Source organism: Protopterus annectens, chromosome 13.part0 (assembly GCF_019279795.1).
Source record: "Protopterus annectens isolate FY-2018-M chromosome 13.part0, PAN1.0, whole genome shotgun sequence".
Lineage (NCBI taxonomy): Eukaryota > Metazoa > Chordata > Ceratodontiformes > Protopteridae > Protopterus > Protopterus annectens.
Window position 1 is genome coordinate 402,490,893 of NC_056747.1, and position 21,548 is coordinate 402,512,440.

A 21,548-nucleotide genomic window follows, 5' to 3' on the forward strand; every position below is an offset into this window, starting at 1 on the left:
GATTAAACAATCCCTATTTATAGGTAATTCAAATAAATGATATGACATCATTTCCTGTTTGAATAAAATATAAACAAAACAGTAATCTAATTCATGACCACAACATGTAAATAAGATAGGACAATGGAAAAAAGAAAAATATGCCCAGCACTAAACCATCATAGTTTAAAACTAGTATGTATTCCGAAACTGGAATACTGAAAACATATTGTTAAATAATAATGATGATAATCATATTGGACCAGTGAATCTTATGTCAAGGTCAGAAGAAAAGATAAGAATGTATGTAACAATATTAACATGGTATTGACAGATAGTTTTTCATAACTTGTCATTAAGACCTGGTGGAAACAAACCACCTAATTTAATTATCCATTTGGTTTCCTTGCTGTTTAACAGTTTATGCCATCCAGTTTTAAATGCTCTGTGACCAACAATTTTGTCAATGCAAATGAAAGAAAACTGAGCCGTTTTGTGTACAACAGTATGTTTATACAGAGCATTAGTAGCCCTAGCATTTCTGATATCTCCTAAATACTCAGAGATACGAATGTGCAACTGTATAGAAGTTTGACCAATGTAAAATGCCCGACATGTACATGTGGCCAAATAGATCACCCAGTCTGTGCTGCAATTGGCAAAATGATTAATGTTGAATATCCTGCCTGTATTCTTGCTAGTGAATTCCTTAGTTGTGAATATATATTTACAAAAAGAGCAGTGACCACAAGGATGACAGCCAATTAATCTATCTCCTAGTAGAGTAGTCTGGGTCATACAAACATCCTGAGGTGTGATTCTTTTGTAATGTGAGAAATGTGATCCTAAAGGTTTGCCTTTGTGGTAGGAATAGAGACATCTGTCATCTAACCACTTAGCCAAATGTGTGTTGGTTAGCAGTATATTCCAATGATTACTGATTATGTCCTGTATTTGGTAAGTGTTCCTGCTAAAAGTAGTTACTAGTCAGAGTGATTGGACTGAGGACTGAGCAGTCCTGTCTTTATAGCCCAACAAACTGTCCCTTGATAAGTTGTTGGTCATACTAGCTGCAGATTGGACATCCATTATGTTATACCCTCACTGTATGAATCTGTTTGAGAGATCATTCTGGCAATGCTGAAGGTCTAAATGAGATGAACATATTCTCTTAATTCTGATAAATTGTGATTTGGGAATGTTTCTTATGATGTGTTTAGGGTGGAGACTAGAGGCATGTAGAAGACTATTATATTGTGGATATTTTCTATGCACGGTGGTACGAAGAGTGTTATCCACTTCCTTACTTAAATGGACATCCAAAAAATCAATTTGGTGTGTGTCATGATTTGTTGTGAATCTAACACCCCATTTATTGCTATTCAAATATTCCACAAATTCCATAAGATACTCAATTCCCCCTTTCCAAACCAACCAACAGTCGTCCAGGTACCGTCTCCAAATATCCATTTCAGGCAAATATAGATTGTGTGTTTCATTATATATAATCTGATCTTCCACATATCCTATAAAGAGATCTGCATAGATTGGTGCAAAAGAGGCACCCATCGCCGTGCCCTGAATCTGCCAGTAACATTGGTCTTGGAAATAGAACACGTTCTTGGTTAGAACGTGTTCAGCCATACAAATAAGTAAGATATTAAATCCCGGACTATAGAGGTTGGTCTTGAGCAGCCAATATTCCAATGCCATTAGACCTGCCCAGTGTGGTATACTGGTATATAATGATGTGACATCTAGAGTACACATGATCCAATTAGTTTCAAGTTGTGAATCAGAGACAATCTGAAGGAATTCAGTTGTATCCTGCAGTCTCGCCCGTACATGTGACAACAAGGGCTTTAAATATTGAGTCAAGAAAACTGATAAAGGTTCTGTCAGTGATCCAATGCCTGAAACAATGGGTCTACCCGGAGGTGTAGAAAGGGATTTATGAATTTTGGGCAGAAGATACAAATATTGTTTGACTGGATCCTGGACAGTGAGATGAAATTTCGTTTTTATACTGATAATGCCCTCTTCAACAGCAAGCTATTTCTTGTTTAAATTTGGGCGTAGGGTCAATGGGCATATGTAAATAATGCTGTGTGTTTGACACTTGTATTATTCCTTCAGCCCAGTAATAACTGGAATTCATAACCACAATGGCCCCACCCTTGTCTGCAGGAAGAATGGTAATATCAGTATTATTTCTAAGATTGGTAAGGGCCTGTTGTTCCTGAACATTTAGATTGTTTCTGATAGTGTTTCCTATACCCAACTGGTGGTGTAGATCTTTGAGAACAGCATTCTGGAATATGGCTACGTGTTTGTCCATTGGAGGACAAAACATAGAGGGTAAGAATTGAAATTCAGTGGATCTTTGAGTTAAATCAGTTTTGTCTGATAGGTACATGGAGGTATGCTCCTTGAGGTCCAAAGTCACGAGCCAAGCTTTCTTGCCCAGCATGGGAAGAAGCTGCTGTAGTGTCAACATTTTGAATTTCGGAACATCCAGGTAAGTGTTTAGAGAAGAAAGATCCAGAATGGGTCTCCAGGCTTTGTCCTTTTTGGGAACCAGAAAGAGTCTTGAATAAAATCCTTGTCCTTGCTCTTGTGGTGGTACCTCTTAAATAGTTCTCATTTCCATGAGTGCTGTAATTTGTTTTTGAGCCTCTGCCCATTTGGTGGCAGATTTGGCATTCCTTCTAACCTTGGCAGAGTGTGAAAGTGGAACCTGTAACCTTGAGATACAATGTTGAGAACCCATTTGTCTTTGGTGATCCAATGCCAATTGTGATAGAAAAGTGCTAGTTTTCCTCCCAAGGGGGCTGCCAAGAGATAGTTGTTTGGCAGCTGTAAAGGGAAGTCATCGAGGCTGCTTTTTATATGGTTTGGGCCTGTTTTCCCCTTCTTTCTGGCCTGGTGCTCCCCACTGTCGAGACCTGTAAGGACCTTGTAGTTGACCTCTACCTCTCGGACATCTGCATCTGCCCCTTTGAGGTCTGTCTGTAGCCAGAAAGGACCAATTCTTTGTTGGCCAATTTTTGCTAAATCTTGGTGGCTGAACCTGTAAGAAATCATTTACCGTTTGTATAGATTTTGCCTTATCCTTCATTTTCTTTAATACCTCTTCTGCCTTATCTCCAAATAACACATCCTGCTGTAAAGGTGCATCCAATAATTTTGCTTTAACATGATCTGGTAACGTATGTTCTTTTAACCAAGCATGCCTTCTAATGACAGAGCCTGTAACTGCTGCTCTACAGGAGGCCTCTAAAAAATCAAAACCACATTGCAAAGTATGCTTTCCCACTTGTTCAGCTGCATGCAATAAATCCTGCATTTCTTTAAAATTAGGAGGATCTGAATCTGGAAGCATTTTTTATTTTAACTGAGACATCAAAAATTGCTGATATTTTAGCATGTGAAACTGCCAAATTTAAGGCTCTCATTGCTAAGGTTGCAGACGTATATACTTTCTTTCCCCATCTGTCTAATGCTCTGGAATCTCTGTCAAGAGGGAACTGGGTTTTTTGCTGATAAGGCCTTAATCCATTTGGGTCCCTGAGAAATAGTTTCAGGGTCAGCAAAAGGGCTTTTATACAGAAATTTGAGAGAGTCAGGGATTCTGTAATATCTACCGGGTTTAACTGGGGCTGGAGGTAAGGAGTCAGGGTTTAAGCTGGATTCAGTGTAGACATCATCCACAATATCTAACACTGGCGGAATAGCAAGGGGTCTGTGTCGAGGCAATAAAAGGAAGTCTCTGAGCCTTTTCTTGGATTCTGAGTAATCCTGGCCTTCCCAATGGAAATGCTCCCTCATGGTATGTAAGGTCTCCCCAAAGGAGTAGTCCTCAGGCAGAGAGGCTGATGGAATTGATTCCTCAGCATCAGAATCCTCATAAGGGGGTAAGGAATATCCTAGGTCTGAGGATGAATCTGAAGAAATGAACACCTGGTCGGAAGATTCATAGTCTGCATCCTGTCTGGGCCTTTTATCAGGAGGGGGATGTGGGACCCCCTGATCAGGGTGATTAGGTCTTCGGCCATTTTGAGCATTTGTTTCTTAGGCATGGAAGCCTGTCCTGGAGAATGCTGTATCTGTTTCTTTGTTTTTAAGGGGGCCTTAGACTTAGTAGAGGGTTTAATGGTTAACTGGGTAGGTCTGAAGACACCCTCTGAGGCTGTGGATTGCTCAGCTACTTCGGTTCTCTCAGATGGGTTAGTTTCGGTAGGCTGAAAACATACAGCGTCCGAAGGCCCAGCCAGCTCCACGTGGGAGCCGGATGCGGTCTGTGGTTCTGTGGAAGCGGTCGTCAGGGGCTGCGTAGGCACCTCGCTGAAAACCAGAGAACCGGCAACTGGCCTAGAAGAGTCGTCAGTTTTGGGCCTCGGATGCCTGTCCTTGTCTTTGTGCTTTTTATGCAATCCTGTCGTTGGAAGTTCCGACGGCATGGTGTAATTGAATTTTCGCCAAAATAATGTCGGGCAAAATCAAACCGACGTTTAATAGTGCGCTTGTTAAACCTAGCACAAAACCGACAACCAGTGACGTCGTGGTCTGGACCTAGGCATGGAATACAATAGGAGTGGAAATCCTTATGAGGTATTTGCTTCCCACAAGAAATACAATTATTAACTTTTACTGACATTGGTCTGAGGCAAGAAAAAGTTTCCCCAATGGGGTACTTAGCTTTGTAGAAGACTTCGGTTCTGGATTCGGAATGAAAATCTCAGGAGTCGGCCAACCGACACTTGCGAACTGCTTCTGCTTCGGGCACCGCGTGGCAAGAAAGACTGGAGAAAATGGCGTTGGCTGCATCTTATATACCCATCACACTGACGTCAGGGAGGAGGCGACAGCAACTGACGCCGGACCAAGACTTTGGAACTCAGGCCGACTGGGGAACTGCCTGATGGCAGGATAACCCAAGTGTAATGACTGCAGCAGTGTAACACGATGAACATGATCTAGGAGCGGATTTTTCCTAGGTTGTCTTCATCCCCTGGAATGAGCAACAGAGGAATGGGAGGACTGCCTCTTAATGAAGCTGGGTTTTTGAGGGTAGTTCCTATGGAATCTGGGGACCGGTGACACCAGCAAATGTTTTAGATTCTCCAAGTCTTTCCCTTTTTCCTGCAGTAATTTAAGTCATTCTGCAGAGGCAGCTCCAAAGAGTGCTGATTCATCCAAAGGAACATCTAACAATTTCTCTTGCATATCCAAGAGCAAAGGTTGGAGTCTCAACCATGAGAAACTCCTCAACACAGAACCAAATGCAGCCGATTTGGAAAAGGCTTCAACAGCATCACAGCTGCACTTGACTAAGTGTCTAGTCACCGGAGATAACGTGTTCAGAATGGTGTCCAACTGAGCCTTGACTGGTGAGTCAGTCATGTCAGACAGCAGAGTAGAAGCCTTGGTCAGGGAGTCCGGAGCAAACTTGGCCATATGAGTTTAATAGTTCACTGTTCTTATGGCCAAGGTGGAAGAAGTATATATCTTCTTCCCCAACCTATCCATAAATTTACTATCCTTATCAGTGGGAAAAAGGGAAGAAGAAGGTAGCTGCCTAGAAGACTTGTCAGCTGAAACTGCAATAACAGCAGGATCTGCTGATGGATTCTTAAAAAAAGATACTGCTCCTTTGCAGACACTTTGTAAAATCTGTCTGGTCTCTTGTTAGCAGGAGGCTGTGACTCTGGGCTCTGGGAAGCAGCTGAGAAGGCATCTTGGAAAGCTGGTAGTAAAGGAGGAACTGCAGATGGTGAGAGCTGCTCCATCTGCAGGAGTTCAAAATATCTTTTCTTGGTCTCAGAGTAATCTGAGGAATCCCACTTAAAATGCTGCCTAAGTAGGGAAATAGCATCCACAAAACAGAAATCTTCTCCTGGGAAGTCAGGAGTGAGGGTCTCTTCTTCAGGAGTAGAAAACTCCTTAGTGGATTCAATCTGGTAACAATATGTCAGGGATTCATCTGAGGAGGAAGAGTCTTCCTCAGATTCTTCCCGTGAAACAAGTGGTTGGTCTGACTGGGGAATCTTGGTCTTGAGTAATTGAAAGGCCTTGAATAAAGATTGGGAAAATATCTCTCAAGCTGGAGTAAGATCTTTAGCCCTATGTTTTTCCTTCTGTTTCCTTTTCAAAGAGGTGGAAGGAGCGGAAACGGGAGTAGGCCTGGGTGCTGATGCTGGAATGGATGGCAAGGCAGTAGAAGGCCTCTGTGACGCCACAAGCCGTGGTTCCTCCTCATCATCAGGAGATGATGGTTGTACAGCCTCAGCAAACATACTCTGGATACCAGCTGCACTGGCTTCCATTTCGGTTCCTGGTAACAGGGAAGTATCCAAAGTCCGGAGAGATCCTGGGCTGACACTCGTCTCTCACCGGATTCCTGAGGCACAGCCTGGACATCGGGCCTAACTTTTTTAGCCTTCTTCCTTGGCAACTCATCAGAAGTGCCCGCTCTGCCTTCCATCTCAGATGCCAAGCATCGAATTCACTGATTCTCCAAATAGAGATTTAAAGCCAACAAGCAGCTTCTAAGGGTTTTAGGGACAAAGGACTGGCAGATATCACAGGACTTGTAGTCGTGACCTGCCCCTAAACAAAATAAACACTGATCGTACATGTCCTTATGTGGAAATTATCTTCCACAAGCACACTTTCCCTTCCTAGAGGACATGAGTCTGAAACAGGTAAAGAAACAAGCAAAAAACCCACAAGGGTACTTATCTGAATGCGGACAGCCAGGAGCGATCGTCGAAAAACGGGTGGCCGAAGTCAAATGCCGGATTATTGGAGCTGACCACTGGACATCTGAAGCACAATGCGGCAGAAAAGTTCTGAACTGGGTATGTGCAGACATCACAGATATAGCTGGAGTCAGTTTATGGCTCTTACATGCTACGTCACACGTACCCCTGCTTTCAAGACTTTGGTATACTGGCCGGATGTCCGGTGCTGCAGGCAGCAACTCCCTAAAGTGAAGAATACTGCAACATGAGAATAGAAGGACATCAATCCTATGCGACGTTGGAAGACTGGATGAAGGCCTGCATTCAAAAGTGTCTGACCTGATTTCTTCTCTCAGTAGAGTTCATGGTACCCCTAGGTCCCTCCATGCGGCATCCTGATCAAATGTCTGTTCTACCACCAAAGACGTACTCACAGCTGAAGTCAAGGCAGCCTCAGAACTGGGCTCGGCCTGTGAATCCATGCCTGAAATCGTATGTGCCTCCAGGTTGACTTAACATCTTGGGAGATATGTCTGACGGTAGAGCTGCAGTGGAAGCCCACAGGCCGAGGTTTCTTGGCCTTGTGCTTCACCAGCTTGTCATCAGACCCAGAGGTATCTGCCATACACTTAGTTAACAACTTAAGCTGTTCGTTCTCTAAATAGACAGCAAGAGAAGACAGCCTGGTTCTAAGGGTGTTGGGTACGAAGGACTGGCAAATGCTACAGGACTTATGGTCGTGACTAGGCCCTAAACAAAAGAGACACTGTAGATGGCTGTCCTTATGTGGAATTTGTCTTCCACATTGGCACTTGCCCTTCTTGGATGACATAATCAAAACAGTAGTAAAGAGAAAATATTCCTCAACAGCGCACTTATGTGGAAAAGGCTGAAGTCACAATCACTGAAACGATCAGAACGACGGTCGGAATGGTGTTCTGATTGGCGGCCGAAAAGTTCTGAGGATGGTACATGTGTGCGCACTTTTATGGCCCAAGTCCGACTGCAGCCTATGTGCAACATCCCACGTAACTTAGAGCAGTACAAGACTTTTGTATACTGTCTGACGTCAGGTCGCCTTCTAGCAGGAGATCCCTCAGGTTAAGAATACTAGCAGCAGGTGAATAGAAGGGCATCATCAGCAGATACATTGAATTAAATGTTCCACTTCAGCTCTGTTAAGCCAAAGCTAGTGTGTAATGTTTGATTAATTTTATTCTGTGCATTTTTCAAATTTGCACCATAATGGTTCATTTATTTATTTTTAGGCCTTTTACAGTTTTGGACTTGTTTGTTTATGCATAAAGACAGCAGAAGATTTAAAATTGTGCAGTAAATAATGTCTTTTGTTTGCTATTAAGCATTTTGAATTTCTTAAGTTTGGCTGCTTTATTAATTTAGGTGATGATTTTAAGTAACAGCACACATACTTGCTCCTTGATAAGAAAGCACACTGTTATATGCTGTGTGGCAAAGGCATGTGCGGTGACAGTCCAGAGAAAATTAAAGGGACTGTTGAATTTTAAACTTCAAAGTGGATATATATGTACATGCATATAAAGAAAGAGAAAGCAAACGGCAACAGGTTACTACTGATGTATTTTCTGGACTGGTCTGCATATCCTATATTCTACCACTGCCTCAGATCCATCTTGCTTAGGACTGCCCCCTTTCTCCTGTTTCAACTATGCACAGTTATATTTTCTCAACATGTTTTTTCTTAACTTGTTACTAATTTTATTTTAGTGGCAGCTTCCATAAACCACACTCCTTCACTGCCCCCTCCTTTTTTGTCCAAATTTATGAAGTAAAACACATGTACCTGTTAAAGTATCAAAGAAATACAACATTACTCCTTGACTGTCATAATGACTCTGCAGGCATTTTCAATTCGCTTTACAATATACAATTTATTTGCTTTTTAACCTTATATCTGAGTTCTTTGTCAACAAAATAAAAAGACATGGCTATACCATTGCAATTCCTTTTTATCTATGCAGTTTGGCATTTTGCTTCAGCAGATCCAAACTATGCATTTACTTCCTTGCCCAAACACTTGTCTATACATCATGAGGATAACTAGCTCTAGTCTGATGTTAAGGAAGAAACGCTCATTTTTTCCACTATCCCTTATCTCTGACAGAAGTGACATCCTTAAATTACTTGCTCTGTAAGGTTATCATTCTTTGATTGTATCAACTCACAAGTTAAAGGTTTACTAGTAGTACATGAATAGCCTACATCAAAAGTTAACTTTTTTGACACTCCTCTCTCTCTCTCTCTTCCCCTATGGCTACAGTTCATTTGGTAAAGAAGTGCTTTGCCGAGTTTTCTTCATTTCTTTGGGGGGGGGGGGGAGGTGAGAAATGCCCCAATTAGAGAGGACAGTTCAGTGACTTGCCCAGACTCAAATGCTGTATACTGGGTACAGGAGGTAAGAACCTTTATCAACTAAATCAATTGCCTGCACTTGGGGTTACACAGAAATTACGAGTTTCACAGTTGTGTTTCACAACATACATGTTGATGCAAAATCTGTTCTGATAACTTTGTAAGTGATTTGGAGTATTTGGAGTAGTCTCTTTTATTTGTCTCCACTTCTGCTATAGCAAGTCACTTAACCAGACAGTGCTTTGGGGCAAGTGGAAATCTGGGCTAGGTTCCTCAATGGCCCCTGGACTACAAGCCTAGTAACTAGTACCTAGGTATAAAAGAAGGAAACAGACTGTAGTAAACACGAGCAACATCATATTAGCTATGTTCTTTACATGTGAACTTTGGTTTCCTTAATGTTGACACTGTGTTTATTATTTAGCTGTGAATAAAATGGACATCATGAAATCTAAGTTTAATGTTAATATTCATGTGAATGCAATGTGTTTGAGCTACAACAGTTTGTCTAGCATTTAGTGCAGATGAGCAAGGTTATGAGCTGTTAAACCACAGCTTCCTGTAGTACACAGTTTGACTCCCTCAACCTTCATTTGTCTTCTGTGTGACTCTGCCAAGTTACTTCACCAGACAAAACTCCCAGGCTGCATCTGAAAAGGGGCACTTGTATCTGGTGGCCTGTCCCAAGCTGTTAGCAAATGCAATACACATTTATCTTCTGAATTCCTGCACCCTTTATACTTTCAATCATTCAGTAGTACTTTAATACATGATGCGTACTATTTACGTACTATTATTCCTAGAACATCTGTTGTAGTTTAATGGATTGCGAATGCATTTCACTAAATGTGAGTTTCAAGTGAAGAAAATTTATTGTTTCTCACACTAAGTTTGTTTTCAATGTGAATGTTTTGTTTAAAAAGTAGCTGTCACTTTTTCTGTAAAATCTGAAATAGTTTTAAATGAAATCCAAATTTCTGTGATAACTGTAAAAGTAAAGAAGATAATACTATGTATACTGACAGGTTTGAAGAGTGTTTATTGTAACCAGGACAAAACAGCCAAGTAATAGGACACTGGTATGGCTGGTGGGGACCTGATTAAGTCCCCTACACTGAGTCCCAATTTGTCCACAATCTGGCTCTGTTGACTCTGGAAGTGTACGTTGAAACAATACAGCATAACTAGCCATTCAAGTTGGTCAGACCTGTACTGAGTGATGTCAGAAGGGATGGCAAAATTTGATGAAACAGAAGACATAGGGAAGGTCAAAAATGAGATGCAGATGCAATGCAAGCATGTAAGATATCCTCAAAAACAGTATGCTAGATGCAGTAATATTTCTGATTTTTGTATGACTCGTGGGTTGTTGAACAAAAGCTGCTGGAGCATTTATATTGTCTGTAATTGTATTACATTATTCATTACATTAAAGAATTAATTAAATCATTAACAGGCCTGGATGGTGTAATACAGACTAACCAAGTAGCATTTTAGTAATATATTTTGTAGCACCTTCTTTACAGCCTCCAGCAACTGCAAAGGAGCTGATGTTTGTCAGGTCATACAGTTTGCATTACTTGGTGTGATGATCAGAACAGTTTAAACTTCAGCATCCATTATGGAGCCATTGTTTCATATTACTGTAGTCCATTCTTCTCTATAAGATCAACTGTAAACAATTTCTGCATTTTGGTTAAAAACTGTTACCCTGGTAGTTGAAGAACTAAAGCTCAAATTTGTTAATGATCTGCTTCCTATGGCAAGGGTGCAGGATTTGAATCTTTCCACACTCATTTATCTACTGCAAGACACTGAGCAAGTAATGCAACCAGTTCGTGCTTTAGAGCAATTGGGAATCTGGGCTAGGCTCTTAAGACTGCATGCCTAGTAACTATGAACCTGTTGTCATTGTATGCCAGCCATCCCCAGTGGCACAGCTGATCTACTTCAGGAACTGCTGAACAGTATCACCAGCACGCCATACTTTTAATGCAACACAGGTATTCTTTAAGGGCAGCAGGCACCGCACCTTTAATTGAACTTTGCAAGACTAGTGTGCTGCTGGTGGGGATGAGAGGCTCTCTGTGGACCAAGTACCTTATGCTCTTATCTGGTCATTTTTAAACTGTCTTTAATTTGTCTTTGTAGGACTAGGGGGCAGCTGGTTCATTAACCTGCATAGGGCCCCACTTGACCATGATCCGACTTTGACCCCTAGCCTTATTCCAAAGAAAGGACAGTCTCTACAATTCCCTTGGAAAGTATCAGAAGAGTCTGGCCCTGTATTAATAGCTATACAAACTCAGTTTCATTCCTGAGAAAAATCAGCATGATCCCTGAGCACAGCCTAGACTAACCACACCATCTCAGTCAAACACAGAATGGAGCCTTTTGTATTAATCATGGCATCCACACAGACAAAATCATAGAGGGTTATAAAGTAGTCTATTTTATTTATTTATTTTTTATTTTACATTTGTTAACTGGGGGTGTCTGACTGAGCCGAAAAGGCTCTTTTTCAGCAGAGGCCTGGTGAGAAAAGCTTCAGACAGAAAAATTACAGATGCATGTGGATATTTAGACATGATCAGTATACACACAAATTACAATAGACATGTTTTTACAGTGGTATGCAGCACATCAACAGTTACAGTGGAGAGAACAAACAAGAAAATATTAATTTAAAAATAAAGGTAATTAATAGATTTGTGGCGTACAGCTGAAATTTGGAACATAGGCAGAATACATACATAATACACAGGTACAGTACATACACTGTATATTAGCCAGTGTTTGTGAGTAAGAGTGAAAAACTATTATCAAGTACTCTAGGTTTATTATGTGTACCTTATCTGCTTTCACTAGCCTGGGGAGCAGTCATGGCACTGCCAACTTTGCTTGAAGAAGAAGCCAAAATGAATGTCTTAACCAGCTAGTCTTTGATTGCAAAATAAAGGATACCACCTTCTACAACACACAGTCCTCTTAGCGCAGCTGGAACTTGAACAGGTGAAGCAAGGTGTAGCAAAATCTAAACCCCAAAGTAACAAAGAGCAGCGCATTCTTTTCCACACAGGCCAGAGCTTTGGGCTCCCTACCTGGCAATAAAGTGGAAAGGTGTTATGGTCTACAAACTACACCGAATCAAAGTTAACACAGAGGATTCTGCTTTAGGATGATTAATAAGAATGTCACTCCACTATGCTGCAAACTTGAACAAGAAATCTGCTTAATATAGAACAGCTGCAGCAGAAACTGGATGTGCCTACCTGCATAAAGTGTAATCCAAAGATGAAGCACCAGGGAAGAGATCAGCACAATACTTTGACTCCTGCTTCCTTAGGTACTCATTAAGATATTTCAGAAGGAATACATGAGGAACATAGGCCAGACTATAGAAATGTTTATCAACCTGAAGAAAGGACTCACCATCCATATCTGTTTCAGAAATAACAGCCTTTGGGCCTTTTTGAGTCTTTTCTTAAAATAAACAGAAACAGGAAGAACTTCTTCTGACTCCAATCCAGAGATAGCTAAGGCATGTGCTTCACAAATGTGCTGGAGGTCAAGCACAAGATAAATGCTCTCTGGAGATGGCACTAGGGTGGGAGTGGTCTAAGAATGAACACAGTGCTGGCATCAGACCATGGTCCTTAATAATGCCCCTGCCAAAGACTGGTCTCATCAGATGCTGAAAAACGAATGCATACCCAGTGTTTGGACCTGTCCTCTGGGCCCTGCTGGTGTGGGAAGATTCAGTGGACTCTCCTCTGCATTGGTCTTCAAAGCTGTTTAGGACTTCGAGGGGGGGGGGGTGGAAGGCCTGGGAAGAACCAGCCACAATTAAACAAGCTATCACTCAGCCCCTTTATAAGGAATTGGTCCACAATTCTACTCACTTTACTACAGCAGAAGAGAAAAGACACCCCAAAATGCAAACTGAAAAGTGTGTGAGAGATGTGCACAGACTGACAAAAAGTATGAACTTAAACCTTAGTTAGGAAAGAGTTGGCAAAACATGTGAGATCAAAGGGGCTGCTACAAAGATAAACCTATCTTGTGGGATCATAAGAGGGGACCCTCCTGCTAATCCTCACACCTGCTTCTCTCCCATCTGTCTTTATGATATTCTGCTGAAATGCTAACAATCATGGCAATACTCAATGTGCTCCTTACCCATGTAATAGAGACAATGTTGGTGTGGACCATGGTCAATGATCAGGTGGTTGCAAGAACAATCAGAAGGTCTGAACTTCTTAGTCATCAAAAGTGGAAGCTTTCTTGTAAAAGTTAAGGACTGAGATCTAAACTGAACAAATGGCAGAAAAAATAAAAACTAAACAGCTCAGTGTAAGGATACACCATCCTAGCTTGGCATTTGATGCCATTGAATGCACCTGCTAGAGGCATGTGTTCTCCAGAATACAATACAAAAGAGAGAAAAATAGACTGGCACAGGTTTGCAAGAAGAAACATCAACAAATACCCAGTCTAGAAGACCTAAATGTCAATTTTTTCTATGTGGCCTTTCATCTTCCTATCTGCCCTCCATCAACCCTCCCCTGCCCCAGCAATTAGGGAACAAGTGGGCCAGAGACTATCAGTGACTATGTGTTCATTGATATGAGCAAGAGTTGACTGGAAGGAGAGGTCATTCATGCAGAAATGAAGGTTGTTTGGTGTGGGCCTTATAAAGAATATCAGCCTTCACCTGCGGATGGTGGCTCACCTTGTCCTCCAAGCTTCTTGACAGGCAACCAATGTCTACCTTCTCCTGTTCTGACAATCACCTACCCATACAGCTTACAGTGAAGCCATCTTCCTTGAAGATAACAAAGCATTCCTATATGACCCTAGCTCCACTCATTGGTGCGAACACTGAACACCTGTGTCACCAGTGTAGGTCTATACATACTCTGTAACTCGGGATTACCACCACCACCATTTTTAGCAAACCAAGCTCGTGTCCTGTGTTTCAAATGCACTGTTGTCACCAGCTAGCCTTTTCTTGCTGGTTGTGAATTCAGTCAGCAAATTGCCCCCCCCCATAGGCAAGCTAGCAAATGACTCAATCCCACCCTTCCCTCACCCAGTTTTTCTAGAACAGGAGCTACTACTTAAACTCTTGTCTTCTAAGTCATACTCAAGACTCTATCCCTCAATGCCACAGCATGCCACCAAAATCGGATCAGACAACTCATTGCAGAGTCTTTGTCTAAGCATCCAACTTACTGTATCTTGAAGGAACACATTTTTCTGTGAAGATCTTATCAAGACCAAAGGAAGGGCATGCTGAATTAATCTTATTGACAAAACCCTAGTTCAGAAAACATATTTACAAAGGTAGGAATTTAATGTACAATTGACAGCACAATGATGATTTACAGCATAATAATCTAGCCATTCACAGCCATAAAGATTCCATTTTTATTATTTCACTAAACTTTCCTTGAAATTTCACCAAAATCTTTCTTTTTATAATCAATGGCAATCCTGAAAGAAATGGTAACACTGTGACAATATCAGCAGAAAACAGTAAAGCTTTTAAAGTACTTTCTGCATCAAAGTAAGTCTGTTCGAAAAAATAACTTTCAAGTATGACCTGGAAGCACTGTGTGAGTAAGTGACTTGGTCATGGTCACACAATAGGTAGTCTGAGAATGAGAAAATCAAAGTCTGGTTTACAGGCTAAAGCTTGTTTTTCAGATATTAGCAATAAACTCCTCCTTCCTAGTGTTTTGATACGATAAAAATTCTGAGATATCAGCCCTTATGTATGTTTGTTCCTACAAAGGAGAACCCACTTTAAGCTATAATTCGCAAACGGGACATCATCATCTGCAGCCACAACAATAAATCTGTGGAGCAAAACATGATGATGTTAAGGCACAGGCAATGTAAAACATACAAACAGATCAGCAGCAATCAGTATGTGGTGACAAACAATGGGAAAGATAGAGCTAAATAATGCCTAGGAAGAAATTTGTCCTTAAGTAAGTTCCCAATATATACCTTTTTTTTTTTTTTTTTTTTTTTTTTTTTTACAGATGCACATAATCAGTCAGTCATTTAAAAACTGGGCTATGAACCATGCTATGTGATCAACAGAGTTAGTAATGTACCACATTTTCCAACTACAGGATGAAACTTGGGCATGGCTGCAGTACCAAAAATAGGTTGAGACTAGCTCCAGTACTCCACATTGGTGTTTAGATTTTTAACAGTGAAGACAGGGAAACTCAGTTTAACTCTTGCTTATAGTGCACATCAAGTTTCGAGACTGTGGAAACACATGATGCGACTCCCAACAGCCATCTGTAAAAATCCAGATTTTTCCAAGCTTAATAAAGTCAACCTTCAGTAAACCAATGAATGGTAAAAATGACTAAGTTCTATTATAACTACTGGAAACACATTCTAGTCAGCAAACTTAGTCACCACAACCTGTTCTTAAAATGAGCACTTTCATTCCTCACAAAGAACTTCATCAGACAAATGTAATGTAACACCTATCAGGTTTAAAAATGGTACCCAACAGATCACATGATAAAAACATCCAAATCCCTTTTCCTCAGCTTGTGATCTGTTGGGCACCACTTTTAAACCTGATATGTGTTGCATTACATTTATCTGATGAAGTTCTTGGTGTATGACTAAAGAACGAAAACGCTCATTTTAAGAACTGGTCTTGGTGACTCCCTAAAGTTTGCTGAGTAGAACATGTTTCTAGTTTTTTGGTTTGTTCTACGCCGGTTTGGTATTTCTGGAGAACAATTACTTTAGTACTGCACTCTTGCCCCTCCAGACAAAAGAAGCTACAATTTCTGGGTAAAATTTTGATATAGCTTTTTAAATAAAATTTTAATGATCAGATACCCATCTACCTCACCGCAAGCAATATACCATTTCATAGGTTCATACTAGGCTATCTGCCCTAGGGCATTTATAAGCCTAGCCAGAGTGTGTTTGGCTTTCGCCACCCATTTTAAAATAATTTTGCTATGCCCTTTTTCGAGGTTAGTATACTGTGCCTCTGTCTAACAGTGACACAGAAGTGATACCCGGGGTAAACCTACGATCTCCCATCCACTCATCAAGATTCCTCTTGAAGAGAGTCAATGAGGGTCTCTGCCTAACCTGGACTGGGATTTTATTCCAGAGTGAAGGGAGCCTCTGGGTTATGAATCTGTCCCTCCAGCATGTCCTATTTATTTCAATGCTGAGGTTCAAGTCTCTCGAGCGCGTAGCTCGATGGGATTTGGATTTTCTGAGGTGCAGCATTTCCATTAATTCCGGGTTGGACATGGCTTTATACGTCAGGCACAGATCGCCTCTGAGCAGGCGGTATGCCACCGAGTAGAGCTGGAGTTTCTTTAACCGGGCAGCATATGGCATCTGTTTGAGCCCTTTGATCCTCTTGGTGAGGTACTTTTGGGGTCTTTCCAGTTGCTGCAGGTGTCTGGTAAGGTACATCCCAAAAGGGGCATTGTACTCAATTATGGGCCTGATGAGGGATGAGTAAAGAGGCACGATGACCTCCCCTGATCTAGATGTGAATCCCTTCATGATTAGGTGGGCTATATAAAATGTTTTTCTAACCACTTTGGCCACGTTGTTGTTAAATGAGAGATTGCTATCAACTTGGGTCCCCAGGTCCCTAATTACTTCTTCTGTACTTAATGGATTACCACATATGTGGTAATTTGTGGGCACTTTGTTTTTGCCAAAGGGGATGACTATACACTTTTTGGCGTTTAGCTTGAGGCTATGGCTCTGGCACCAGTTGTCTGTTTCTATGAGGCCCTTTTGGAGGATGAGTCGATTATGGCGCCCAGTTTGCAGTCATCTGCGAACTTGGTCAGCCACAGTCCTTCCGTGTTGGCCTGTACCTCCGAGAAATATATACCGAACAAGAGCGGTCCCAGGACTGAGCCTTGTGGGACGCCACTTGTAACTGGTTTGGAGTCTGACATGGCTCCAGCAATTCTAACCATGTGGGTTCTGTCCTTGAGCCAGTTTGCAACCCATCTAGTGACATAGGGGTTTATATTTAAGCTGGTGAGCTTATCTATAATGCCCGAGTGGGGTATTGTATCGAAGGCTTTTGCGAGGTCCAGGCACGCTGTGTGGACCACCTTCCCCTCGTCAATGGCCTTGGTGACTGTTTCAAAGAAATCAACCAGGTTTAAGAGGCAGGATCTGCCCTTAACAAAGCCAAACTGGGTAGGATCCAGTGTCTGTAGGTACCCAATATCTTTATTTATGAGGTCCATGATGATCCTTTCCATAGCTTTGCAGACCAAGCTAGTCAGGCTTATGGGGCGATAGTTTCCAGGATCCGTTGAGGCACCACCTTTGTGGAGAGGGACCACTGTTGCTGTACGCCACTCTTTGGGTACATATCCTGTAGTAAGGCTGAGATTGAACAGTAGTTTTATGTTTGGGTTTAGCTCTTCTTGGAGTTCATGTAGGACGCAGCCCGGGACACCGTCTGGTCCCATTGATGCTGTGTTTTTTTGCTTTGGACAGGGCAGCTCTTACCTGAGCATCTGAGATGTCAGGGGGGGCAGCACTCTGCTGGGATAGATATTTGCCCTTTTGGTGGGGAGTTTGCGCTGAACCTGTCAGCTAGGATGTTGGCAATGTCTGTGGGTTCGGTGTATTTTTTGTCATTTTGGACTAATTCTGAGCATTTCTGGGAATTCCCACCCAGGTTCCTAACATAACTAAAGAAAGCCTTGTGATTATCCTTAGTGTCCTGTGCAATTTTTCTCTCGAAGCTGGCCTTAGACGATTTTATGAGTGCCCGTAGTTTTTGCTAATACTGATCAGAGATGCCTTCCCTTTTTGGGATTTTGCTCTATCATGTAGTATCTTCCTCCTTCTATTGTATAGTTTGTTTATGGCTGGGGTCCACCAGACAGGACGTCTGCCTTTGGAGGATTGGGTCTTGGTTTTATTTGGGATTGCATGATCCATGCATTCCTGAAGGTGTTCATAGAATGCGTTTATAAAGGATTCTGCGGTCTGGGCCGTATTTTCCACAGGCCCAGGGGCTTTGAAGGATTCCACCTCGGTTTTGAGGAGTGTGAAATTTGCTTTAGAGAAGTTTTTCACTGTGGTTTTCAGGGCAGGGGGTGGAGTCGGGATGTGAATACCCAGTGAGATTAGTTTATGGTCTGATCTTACCAGTGAGGGATACACTTCTGGTCTGGAGCATAGAGTCCCCATGTTGGTGATGATCAGGTCCAGTATGTTTTCCCCTCTTGTGGGAGTAGTAACAAGTTGTTCCATAGCATTTGAGTTTATAAATTCTAGGAACCTTTGAGCTAGGGTGTTGGAGCTAGAGTAATGCTCCCAGTCTATGTTTGGGTAGTTGAAGTCGCCCAATATAATGGTGTTTGGAGAGACCTTCATATTTTCCAGTGTTCTCAGGAAGGCCGAGTGGGGTTCCTGGGTTTGGGAGGGTGGTCTGTAGCAGGCTATAAACTGGAAGGCAGTTTTACCCACTGTTAGCTGCACATGGATAGTCTCTGATGCTTCGTGCTGTGCCACCAACCTGGAAGTGTGGTTATCTTTGACGAATATTGATACTCCCCCTCTTTTTGTGGTTCGGTCCAAGTTTTGGGGCCGAAAAGCATGGTATGAGGTATAACCTGGTAGTGCTGGGGTGCTCTTGGGAGCCTTGAACCAGGTTTCTGTTACTGCACAGATATCAATGTTCTCCATGCTAAGGAGAGTTTCGAGTGCGTGCATCTTGAGGTTTAGACTTCTGGCATTGAGTAGCATTACTCTTAGTTTCTTATCCCTTGTGATACCTATGGAGGTGGGTTTGTCTTTTGAGCTTTGCCTAAAAAGGCACTATGGGGTAGCAAGAGCCTTTGCCAATATCCGAAAGCCCAGGGGTGACAGGTGCAAGCCGTCCCTAGCGAAGCATCGTGGCTTGTCGAGCATGTCATCCCAGGCTGACAGGCATTGGATCCCCTTTGAATGACACCAATACTTAAGCCAATTGTTGAAATTGATCATCTTGTCTTCATATTGTGGCATCATTCTTGGTGAGGGTAAGATGCTACTCAAGGTCAGGGTCATACCGGCCTGGGCTACATGCTCAGAGAGCTCCTCTATGTCTCTTTTCATGTAGTCCAGGGAGGTACATCTCAGGTCATTCACACCAGCATGGACAATGACTGAGTCATATTTGTACTTGCCTTGGAGTGACCTGAGTGCTTGTGTTATGTGGCGGATCCTAGCGCCCGACAGGCAGCTCACCATGACCTTCTCCCTGTTCAGCCTGGTGAGCAGGACGTCAGTGTGCCTGACGATAGAGTCACCTATTACAAGTGTATCAGGTGTGTTGTTTAGCCTTAAGGACTGTGACTGTTCGGCACACTTGGTTTGTGAGCTATGTGTTGCACGTGTTTTGTTTTGGGGTAGCGGTTGCTTGGGTGTCTGCTTTGGAGGTCTCTGCTGCTTAGGAAGATTTTTTTTTAGAGCCTCCGAGTATGTTTTTGTGTGTTTATGTGTTTGGTTTGCTGTCGTGATAGGTCTATGTGAGACTGGAATTGTAGTGAGTGTGGTTTCCTTCTCCTCCTGACTGGTTTCGCCAGTACTGAGTTGAGACAGCTTAGCCTCCAGTATGGCTATATGGTTGCATCTCTCACATGTGTTGGAATTTGTTGGGAGGAGGAGAGGGTTGTCTGTGTACATGAGGCAGTTGTAACATTGCCTCAAGATTCCCAGATTCACCAGCTGGACCGGAGAGGAGATTGACAACTGACCTTTGGACATGCTAGAATAGTATTGGGAATTCCTTTATAATTGAAAAAAAGGGCCAATGGGGAACAAGGTACTCAAGGGGAGTTTGTGAGGGTGTAGTGCTTTTAATTTTTTAGTGCCGACTTATATAATTGCTTTAGTGAGCAAGTGCCAGGTAACTTAAATGCAATGTGTTACAGGTAACTTAAATGCAAAAACGACAAACAGTAACTTTCTTTCAAGTGAAACAAGGAAATAAGTACAGTAAGCAATGCATATATCACTAGGGATCCACAGAAGCGCTGAAAAGCCGAGTTTTAGGTGGAATTAGCGTTTCAGGGAAATAAGCAAACAAACAACAAGCATACAAACAAAGCTAGATTCAGCAGGCCTGGATCTAGTCTATGCTACAGCAAACAAGGTGTACCAATTTCAGTAAGAAACAATTCAAATATGCAGGCACTATAAGCCTTTAACCAGAAATTCCCAGCTCAGAAGGGCAGAGTCCAGCCTCTCCTCCTACAAGAGTGCAGACCACGAACCCTTTTAATGTAAAACAACTGGCCTGAAGCCCAAGTGCTTAAACCAGAATTAATACACTTTTAGAATAACAGACACTGAGCCCTCAATCAGCAGTTCCCAACTTAGAAGGATGTAAGCTACCTGTTCTGCCACTACAGTGCAGACCACAAACCTTCTTAATGTAAAACAACTGGTCTGAAGCCCAAGTGCTTAAACTTAAAGGCTTAGAATGAGTTACACCAAGCAGTAATAAGTACAATTGAGTACTTTTAAGATGACGCAAAAGCAAAATAAAGTAGGAAGAAACACAAATACAGTAAAAGCAGATAAAAAAAAAAAAAAATTTTTCTGCTTTTTTTGAGTGAGCAAATGAGATGGGCCTAGGAGTTACAGGACAGAAAAGTGCAAATGCAGGCCTTCAAATCAGAAAGTTCAGAGAGATGGAAGACCGCCCAAATGGCCAATAACTACAAATTCTGGGCCAGAACCACTCCTTATGTGGTAGACAGGTTACCTAGTGCTTACCACTCCCACTGATAAGCTAGAACGCTTCCCTCCAACACAGAAAGTCTTGGGGGGCAGAGAAGCTTACAAATAGTCCTGGATACAACAAATCTGTATCTGGAACACTAATTACAGGAAAGGTAGGAAACAGGCTTACAATTTTTTTTTTCAGAAAAGTAGCAAAAACAGTAGTAAAAACAATTCACATGCAGTGCAAGCTGGCACACTTGAGTATGTAGCAATGTTAGTCCACACACAGTTTGAAAAAATGTAATTAAATTAAAAATGACTAAAAGCAAGTGCAGAAAGGGTTTATTAGGTAGAATGCAGTAAAGAGATGGGACTGGGGGAGTGTCCTAGATCAAATCTACAGTGGGGCGGGCACTGCAAAAGCCACCAAATTTAAACTACAACCAAGAACAGGGGGGGGGGGACAGTTTCAACAGAGGTGTGAGGAATCCGAGTGCAAGTTATAAAGCCAAAAATATATATACTGATCTCTGTATATTTGCAGAACAGTAAGACAACAGATATCTAAGCAACAATTTAGCTCTATAATACAGAATAATACAGAAAAATATACTCAGCTCTATATATTTGCAGATAGTCTTGTAAGGCTGTCTCTCAACACACAGGTTCCACTTTAAA

General features: G+C 42.0%; 1 protein-coding gene across 2 annotated transcripts in view; it reads right to left on the bottom strand.

Annotated features, from left to right (window-relative positions):
• The window catches only part of CUX1 (cut like homeobox 1), a 3,879,009-nt gene that overhangs the window by 1,554,010 nt on the left and 2,303,451 nt on the right, over positions 1-21,548 (bottom strand). The gene's annotated exons all lie outside the window — the stretch shown is intronic.